Genomic DNA, 8,313 nt, shown 5'->3' with positions numbered 1-8,313 from the left:
ACAGCTATAGATGTGTCGATCATGTCCTGCTTTTAAACATTAAAATGTATCTAAAATCATCGAGAACATTGTTGACAGGTATTGTTAATAGAAAATTTAGTCATGCTGTGAGTACCTCAGTTTTAACCTTTCCTCTTGCTTTGGTGACTGGATTTATCAGGTATAAATCATAGTGAAGGTTGCATAACTGTGAACAAACCACAAGCATTTTAGGTACTTAAAGCAAATGACTCGGCAATGTATCACAGGCCCCATGCAGTAATATGGGAATATCTTTTAAAAATAACAAAACCACTAATACTCACTGGCATGGAATAGCAGCTCTGGTTAACCAGTGATGTTAAGAAAACTTTTAAAATGTCTGCCATTCCAGTCAGTATCGTTGTGTAGAGACTGTCCTGAAGAGTCCATTCTGTATTGTTAAAAGTATAGAAATGAGACAATAGTTCTTGCTTTATGGCAAGTCTAGATTGATATATCTAGACTTGCCATAAAGCAAGTCTTGGTTTATTTATTGATTTGATTACAGGTGGCAGCTCCAGAACATAAGACATAGTTTCTATAAGAATTTGGTGTGCGTCTGTGGGAATTTGTACCCCTTCATACCTGGATATCTAATCCTATGAGGAATTGACCCACCTTAGGAGGTGCTGGAAAGGTGTTCTGAAATTATTGCCACACTCGCACCACCAGGAGGGACAATGTTAACCTTGCAGAACCTAAAGAACATGCATGAAAGTTGCCCATGTAGCAACAGTGTAGACTTGCTGGAGTGGCACACCTCTCTGTAATGTCCCTGAGGAGGGGAGACTACTCATAGAGTGGCTGGTCACAATAGGAGCTGGGAATCTGGACCAAGCCAAGGTGATGACCACCACCATCCAGTGGGCCAGTCTCTGTTTAGATGGGAATTTTTTTTTTGGTCTACCCTCCATGGCAGATCTGATGATCAAATCACCACTGTCCATTTTTAAATAGTACTGTAGGGTGTGTACTGGGAATAAAGGACTACTTACCAGATTCCCTTTCATGGAATGCATCAGGGTTATCTGGTTGGTTAAACAGAGATCTTATGACTGGGCAGAACCCTGGGTTTCAGCTGCAAGGTAACTAGTCATCCAACCATTTTTGCATGCAAGGCAAGCATAATGCTAATGTGGGTAGTTCCCTCACTCTTGAAGTAATCAGCAGGAAAAGAGGCAGCCTTTAGAGGCACTAATTCCAGGTATCCAGCATGTACACATAAGGGAAGGTCAAAAGGGAATTCCAGTACAAGGATAAGATTCAATCCTGGGCTCTTGTGGGAGCATGCAGGACAAATCTTGCTCTCTTCAGAAAGGCTGTGGGCAAGTTTGTGAACCCCAAATGGGACACTATCCACTGTGTGCTGTGACCTGCTGCAATGGCTGCCATATACACATTACTCTCAGGACCAGGCGGTGCACTGGACACAAATGATGGCATGCATCCCATTCACAGAACTGTTTCCAGTATACAAGGCTGATGTACTAGGGGCTCTTCTGTTTAAGAGTGTCTCTTAGACTGCTGGGTTGCAGTCCTCAAGCTGCTCTTCACTCAGAGGGGCCAAACTCACAGTTGTACGTAACCTGGCTAAGAGTGCCAGGTCTTTCCATTTATTTTGGATAATAGATGCAGAAAGGTGTTCCATCTTCTAGTGAGCGTAGCATTGGAAACAAATGTTTCATGGGCCACAAACAGGACTTTGGACTGACTGCAGAATTCTGTGCATTGGTGGTAGAGGAAGAAATGTGCACAGTTGACAGTGAGGCCTGGTGTGGGCCAGTACATCCTGGTAGATTCTCCAAATCCATGAGGGAGAATGACTGTGTGTTGGCATTAACAAAAAGGTTCACCTGTGCCCTTCTGAACTTTTTGCCTAGATTTGGGATAACACTGTCACATGGGACTCTCTGTGGCACCATTGTGCAATCCTGCCAGTTGCATTGACATGGTGGTGATTCAAAGCTAATAAGAATTTGACAGTTAGATAGTCCTTAGTTCCAACTAGTTGACATGTTCTACTCTCAGACTAGGGCTCCACAGTCTGCTGGCTTCTGTGGCATCTTACTACCTCACTGGCACTGAGGGGGGTGTTTGTGGTGATGGTCACTCTCAAATGGATCACTGTTTCCAGGTCGACGACTTTAATGAGAGAAACCGTACGCCTCCATCAATAGCAGAGCTTGTGAGAGTTGGAGCTTGTGCCCCTCATGCCAAGACAAGGACTCCTCTGTTTGTCATTTGGTGTTTAGCCACAGGCTGATAGCCCACTTCTGAAATTTCCTTAAATCCAATAGATCAAGGGGGGCTACTTTTCCAGTTATGGTTAACAATCTTAGCATCCTCAGCGGGAGCAGAAACTAATTACCTGCCTGAATCTAACCAGTGAACATGATAATGTGGCACATTTGACATTGCTGTGGAATAAACTGGTCGGCTTTCAGGGCCCCCTTAATGCTGTGTTGCTTACAATTGGGCATGCGCTACAATTCCATAAAAATGATAATTTTCAGTAGGTTACTTTTTCCTGTTAAATAGTAGTGTAGCCATTCATTCATTTTCTATACCGCTTATCCACTGTGGGTCATGGGTGTACTGGAGCAAATCCCAGCTGAGCTTAGGTGAAAGGCAGGGTACGCCCTGGACAGGTCGTCAATCTATCATGGGCTAACACAAAGACAGACATCCTCTAACACAGAGAGACAGACGTGTCTCTGTTTTGTCTGCACTCTTTCATTAAAATGGAATCTGAAGAAGATTCCTGAACATACTATATAATCAGTGGAACTGGCTTATATCCAGCCAACTCCGAGTTGAATCGCTCGTGAACTACAAACCACTGTGAAACACACACCAGTAAATTACATTCACAAACCCATTTACAAATCCATTTCCAGAAAAGTTGGGATATTTTCCAAAATGTAATAAAAAAAAAATCTGTTTTTATTAATTCATGTGAACATTTATTTAACTGAAAGTACAAAGAAAAGATTTTTAATAATTTTATTAACCAACTTGCTTGTAAATATAAAAAGTTCGAATTTGATGCCTGCAACACACCTTAAAAAAGTTGGGACAGGCAAAATAAGACTGAAAAGTTTATACAATATTCAAGTAACATCACTTTGGAAGATTCCACAATAAGCAGGTTAACAGGTCATGGTATCATGATTGGGTATAAAAGGAGCAGCACCAAAGGCTCAATCTTTGCAAGCAGGGATGGGTCATGTCTCACATCTTTGTGCCAAAATTCATGAGAGAATTGTTAGTCAATTCAAAAAGAACATTTCTCAATGCAAGATTGCAGAGAATTTAGGTTTTTCAAAATCTACAGTACATAATATTGTAAAAAGATTCAGGGAATTCAGAGACATCTCAGTGAGTAAAGGGCAAGGTCAGAAACCACTGTTGAACGTGTGTGACCTTCGAGCCCTCAGGCGGCACTGCCTGAGAAACTGTCATGCTAATGTGACAAATATAGCCACATGGGCTCGGGAATACTTCAGAAAACCACTGTCACTTAACAGAGTCTGCCACTGCATCCAGAAATGCAACCTGATACTGTATTATACAAGGAAGAAGTCATTCATCAATTCTATGTAGAAACGCCATTGATTTCTCTGGGCCCAAACTCACCGCAAATTGACCCAAAGACAGTGGAAAATTGTACTGTGGTCAGATGAGTCCACGTCAGCTTGTTTTGGTGAAAATTGGACGTCAGGTTCTTCATGCCAAAGGTGAACACAACCATCCAGTTTATCATCAGAGAAAGGTGCAAAAGCCAGCATTTGTGATGGTATGGGGTGCATCATTGCCCATGGCGTGGGTGAGGTTACATGTGTGTGAAGGTAACATTGACGCAGAGGCATATGTTGCCATTAAGGTGGCATCTCTTCCTGGGAAGGCCATGCTTATTTCAGCAGGACAATGCCAGGCCTCATTCTACACGGGCTACAACAGCGTGGTTTTGTAAACACAGAGTGCATGTGCTTGACTGGTCTGCTGCCAGTCCAGCTGTCTCTCCTATTGAGAATGTATGGTGCATCATGAAGAGGAGAAACAGACAACGGTGATTACGAACTCTTGAGCAGCTGAAGTCTTGTATCAACCAAGAATGAACAAAAACTCCAACTGTAACAATTAGTATCCTCAGTTCCTGTATGATTTTAAAAAGTGTTATTAAAATGAAAGGTGATGTAATACAATGGTAATAATGCCTCTGTCCCAACTTTTTTTTTGTGTGTTTTGCAGGCGTCAAATTCTAACTTCATTTATATTTACAAAATACAATTAGTTGGTCAGTAAAACTATTTAAAACATTTTCTTTGTACTTTTCAGTTAAGTAAAGTTTCACATGAATTAACAAATCGCAGATTTTTGTTTTTACTGCATTTTGGAAAATATCCTAACTTTTCTTTTCCAAGTTCAAACTTGAACTTTTTGGAAAACGGGGTTTGTAAATGTGCTGAAGCCCAAACCTAGTCTGCACAGCTACATCGAGAAAACAAGTGTGTGACTTCCTTCATTCACATTATCTAAGCCAAAAGGACCATAAAAATATAAGTATGTTTAAAATGAAAGTGCACATTATATACAAAGCGGTAGAAGACAGCAATGGAGTATTGAAGGCTCAGCTCCTCCACCACATCCGCACACTTTCTTACAGAGACACCATCCTTACAGTAGATCCGACCAAAGAAATATCCACTTGTCCAGGTAGTTCTCTTTGCAAAATTTAAAAAATATAAGAAATCTTCATAGATTGTTGACGTTCCTGCCAAGTTTAATGTGTCCCACAAAACTGCCCACAAATCGGCTGATGTTTGAAAATGAACCATACTATTGATCAGAATCTTTTTGTCCGATACACATTTCACTGTACAGGCGGCAGATACTGTCACAAACTAAAAACCACCTGTCACTATGCCACTGACCTTAATTTCGTTCATCTTTTATGTGTAATCCACAATCATCCTAATCATCAACTCTTCCTTACGCTTACAGAGGTCCTCTATAAAAATATTGTCAAAATACAGGGTGTTTCAGAAAATTTGATGATATTTGAGATGTAAATATCCCAGAAACTACATAGTCTAGGCAAGTGAAACTGAACAGGCTTAATGTTGAGCAATATAAGATCTCATCTCATCTCTCATTATCTCTAGCCGCTTTATCTTTCTACAGGGTCGCAGGCAAGCTGGAGCCTATCCCAGCTGACTACGGGCGAAAGGCGGGGTACACCCTGGACAAGTCGCCAGGTCATCACAGGGCTGACACATAGACACAGACAACCATTCACACCTACGGTCAATTTAGAGTCACCAGTTAACCTAACCTGCATGTCTTTGGACTGTGGGGGAAACCGGAGCACCCGGAGGAAACCCACGCGGACACGGGGAGAACATGCAAACTCCGCACAGAAAGGCCCTCGCCGGCCCCGGGGCTCGAACCCGGACCTTCTTGCTGTGAGGCGACAGCGCTAACCACTACACCACCGTGCCGCCCCCAATATAAGATTTATTCCTCAAAATTTGAATGAGAAATTCATGGAATCCACATACCTTTGAACGATTTCACAAATTTTCAATATTCGCGCTGCCCGAGACAGACACACACACAGCCTTCCTCTTTGAACTTTTTGTGCCGTGTCCAAATCTGCATTGCAGTTGGTGCATTTTTAGAGAATTCTCTCATAAGTGCACGCTGCACAGTCTTGCTCGACTGTGTTCGAGCGTACTCTAACACACACAACGCCTTTTCTTTTCCAGTGAATGGCATTTCTATACCTAAAAAGATTTTTTTTTTAATTTGACCTGTTTCCACACATGCTGTTAAAATTTCAGGTCAATTGCATGAGAATTGGCAGTTAGAAGATTGTGAAATCTCAATTTTTTTGAAGCACCCTGTATGTTGAAGTGGTAATAACTCAAAGGGACAGGACAGGAATACAGAACATACAGAAAAGACACAAGCTCCCACTGATGCTGTTGGTGTTAGGTGACATATCTGATGAGAACAGTCCATTGAACCCAGTACAGGAAAAAGAAAAGAAAAAATTCTATTCTTTTCTTCTGCCTGGAACACGTGAGGTCTGATGGGGTCTTATGTGGCTCTGCCCAAACTGTCAGTGCTTTATGCGCAGTAACCTGCATTTTGCAGCTGACTTCGCATTAACCCTGCTGACATCTGACCGCAGCGCATTCATTGACTAACAGAGGCTTGTGATGGGTTCGTTTAGCACATGAGCTCCCGCCACGAGCCTCACTTTTCCCGACATTCATTGCCGTCACCATGGCAACAAATGCAGTCAACCACTTGCGATGGATGCGTCCGGCGTCTCTACTGTGAAGCGAAATTTCTCTTTTGGAGAAAACATGCTAATCATTGCTCATTGTTCCAACATGAGCACAGAGTGTGGGCAAAGCTTTGATTTTAATTACAGTGCTGTGGAATCACGCAGAGGAGATAATGGCGCGTCGTGCGAAAGGCGTTCAGACCTGTAGCTAATGGAGTTTAGATTTTCCTCCTCTCAGTCCAATTGAGCACTATATAAGTAGCTAATTACAACAATCTCCAGCATAGAAATATGATTGAAAAGGTGTGTAGGGGTGTGTGTGCGTGGGCAGGCTGAAGCCTACATATTGTACAGATCACAAATGTGCACTCACACACATTAATATATTAATAAACCCATTTTGACTCATGCTCATTTTTATTCGTTTAACATTGGCCTCATTACTCTATGATGAAATAATTAAACTATTACTGCATATTGCAGAGGTAGTTCTCCTGGAGTTAAAGATGGTTTTGTTTTTGTTTTTTTCCCCCACAGATGTGTTCTTTAATTGTATTATTTTATTCGATTTATATAATATAGAGATGTGATGTACACAGAAATATAACATTTCCCAAGGTCAGTCAGGTAACTCACCTAGGTGCTCCCTGATGAAAATAGTGCACATGCACCTGATTTAAACTGAACCTATTCACAGGTGCACTGGGTCCCTGTACTGAACCATATCTATGTGGCTATCGGTGTCGTAAATTAACTACTCAACTTACTTGGACTCTCCTTAACAAAACGGTCTGCTACTTGGCCACAAAAAATTAGTTATACAGTGAAGTGTTTTGTTATTAATCAATCAGTACTCTCTCTCCTGACTGCTATTAACAATTAAAACATGGCTACTAACGCAGTGGGGCAGCACAGTGGTGTAGTGGTTAGCACTATTGCCTCACAGCAAGAAGGGTCTGGGTTCAAACCCAGCGGCCAACGAGGGCCTTTCTGCGTTCTCCCTGTGTCCGCGTGGGTTTCCTTCCACGGTCCAAAGATATGCAGGTTAGGTTAACTGGTGGCTGTAAATTGACCGTGAGTGTGAATGGTGGTTTGTGTCTCTCTGTATGTGTGTGTGTCAGCCCTGCAATGAGCTGGCGACTTGTCCAGGGTCAGCTGGGATAGGCTCTAGCTTGCCCCCTGCGACCTCGCATGGAATAAGCGGTTACAGATAAAACTAACTAACGCAGCATTGTCAGTAGTGAATACTGAAAATAATGATGGTTGACTGGTCTTCATGAAAGTCATAAATGAAAACCCACAGCATGGCATCATCTCATCTCATCTCATTATCTCTAGCCGCTTTATCCTGTTCTACAGGGTCGCAGGCAAGCTGGAGCCTATCCCAGCTGACTACGGGTGAAAGGCGGGGTACACCCTGGACAAGTCACCAGGTCATCACAGGGCTGACACATAGACACAGACAACCATTCACACTCACATTCACACCTACGCTCAATTTAGAGTCACCAGTTAACCTAACCTGCATGTCTTTGGACTGTGGGGGAAACCGGAGCACCCGGAGGAAACCCACGCGGACACGGGGAGAACATGCAAACTCCGCACAGAAAGGCCCTCGCTGGCCACGGGGCTCGAACCCGGACCTTCTTGCTGTGAGGCGACAGTGCTAACCACTACACCACCGTGGCATGGCATCATATTACAGTAAAAAAAAAAAAAAATACACAAGCAAAAATCTGTGCAGGCACAGCAAATTACATTACAGGTATTTAGCAGAAACTCTTAGGTGGAGAGACATACAACATACCCGGAGCAGCCCAGGGAGCAGTCAGGGATTTGGTGCCTTGCTCAGGGGCACTTCGACCATTCCTGGTGGTCTAGGGAATCAAACTGGTGAGGTTTTGGTCCCAAAGCTACTTCTCTAACTATTACGCTATGGCTTCCCAATATATGTATGTTTTATTTTAGAAACTTAAGAACTACATACAGTGCTGAGC

The sequence above is a fragment of the Neoarius graeffei genome, chromosome 5, assembly GCF_027579695.1.
Source record: "Neoarius graeffei isolate fNeoGra1 chromosome 5, fNeoGra1.pri, whole genome shotgun sequence".
NCBI lineage: Eukaryota > Metazoa > Chordata > Actinopteri > Siluriformes > Ariidae > Neoarius > Neoarius graeffei.
The sequence above is the reverse complement of the archived record's forward strand: the minus strand, read 5'-3'. Positions refer to the sequence as shown.